Raw genomic sequence first — 919 nt, forward strand, 5'->3', positions numbered from 1 at the left:
CTCCTCCTCCCCCTCACCCTTCTCCTCCTTCCTCCCTCCCCCTTCTCCCCCTCCCCCTTACCCTTCTCCTCCTCCCCCTCACCCTTCTCCTCCTTCCTCCCTCCCCCTTCTCCCCCTCCCCCTTCTCCCCCTCTCCCCCTTCTCCCCCTTCCCTCCCTCTGCTCCCCCCTCTCTCCCTCTACCCCCTCCTCCCCCTCCCCTCGATGTCAGAAACACAGACACTGACAGACAGAGAATGAGAGACACAGACAGACAGACAGACAGAGAGATAGAGACACTGACAGAGACACACTGAGGGGGTGGGGCGCATCCCAGCACGCTGTTGGAGGGCTCCCGGTGCTGGCAGTCGGTAAGTAGAAAATGTTTTATTTATTGATTTCAAAAAAAAAAAATTTCTTATTACTTTTTTTTGATTGATTTATTGGTTGATTTATTGATGTTTTTATCATTTATTATTGATGATGGCTCTTTATTTGTAAAACTGAAGTGTTTAATTTTTGTAAACTTCCCTTTTAAACCCCCCCCCCCCCCCATTCCCTACGCCTGATTTGTAACCTACGCCTGATTTTCTAAAGTGTAGACAAGGTTTTTTCGAGCGTACAAAAATCTTCACTTACTCCATTCTAAGTTAGTTTGGAGTAAGTTTTCACTGACGAAACTTTGAAAGCAGGTGTAAGTGGCCTGGCCGGACACGCCCCCTTTTGAAAAAAAAATACTGTTCCAAAGTGAAACTGTTCTAACTGACTAGAACTGGAGCAAACTAAATGGCGAGAATTCCGATTTCTAAGATACTCCGTTCTACACCAGTTGCTCCTAAAAATCATGTGGAAACTTGGGGCCTAAATGCCCGATCTTGCAGATTCTGCTAAGTTTCAGAAGTTCATCATGGCTTCAGTTTTTCTCCGATCTTAGTTTTGGA

Source organism: Pristiophorus japonicus, chromosome 9, assembly GCF_044704955.1.
Source record: "Pristiophorus japonicus isolate sPriJap1 chromosome 9, sPriJap1.hap1, whole genome shotgun sequence".
Taxonomy (NCBI): domain Eukaryota; kingdom Metazoa; phylum Chordata; class Chondrichthyes; family Pristiophoridae; genus Pristiophorus; species Pristiophorus japonicus.